This window comes from Aplysia californica, unplaced genomic scaffold (assembly GCF_000002075.1).
Source record: "Aplysia californica isolate F4 #8 unplaced genomic scaffold, AplCal3.0 scaffold01364, whole genome shotgun sequence".
NCBI lineage: Eukaryota > Metazoa > Mollusca > Gastropoda > Aplysiida > Aplysiidae > Aplysia > Aplysia californica.
In genome coordinates, this window is record NW_004798634.1 from 108,175 (window position 1) to 109,070 (window position 896).

An 896-nucleotide genomic window follows, 5' to 3' on the forward strand; every position below is an offset into this window, starting at 1 on the left:
CATCATCATCATCATCATCATCATCATCATCATCATCATCATCATCATCATCATCATCATCTTCATTATCATCGTCATCATCATCATCATTTTCATCAACAGTGGTAGCACGTGCACATAAAAAAACTGTTTAACAAGTGAATGTTTTGCTTTTTAAAAAAAGGAAGAAAAAAAAGAAAAAGAAAAGACACATTGAGATATCAAGTAAGGGTAAACTACGGAGTAGCGTGCGCAAATAAGTTATTGACACTACCCTAATGGGAAGGATGGACCTGCTTAAGACGGAACCAACTTATCAACATCAGGTTTCAGATTGGTCAGTAGCAGACGCAAATCGCTACGCTTCGTCAGCAACCTTGTCACTGCACTGAATCCCCTTTCCACTAGATAGGAGGCGGGAAAAGAGATGAACAACAACTTGATCTTTTCCCACTTCTCTTGCACAACAGTTTTCAACCAGAATGACTGGTACGGCTTTTTGAACAATGGTTAGATTTCAAAGTCACATTTCATCGTCAGAAGCTCTTCTTCAATTGCTACTTGCAAGTTATCTTCTGTTTCAGTTTTCGATGGGTCCAATATCCAGTATGGAATTTCCAGTTTAAAAATATCAGGAGGCTAAACCTTGTCTTCATATCAGCGTGCAAATCTCTGAGGTGGTTGCTATATATATTTGTAGTTCCTCGTCAGAAATGCGCCCTTCTTTCAGTGTCTTCGTCAAGCTAGGACACTGAGAAATTTTCTTCTGCCAATATTTCGGCGGATCATTTCCAATTTCGACAAGAATGACAAAAGCCTTGATCAGGTTGGTATCATCCCCCTGCAGCTGAAAGTTGAACTGGTTGAACTTTGTGAAAAGATCTGTGAGGAGCGCAATGTTGTTCTTGTGTTCTTTC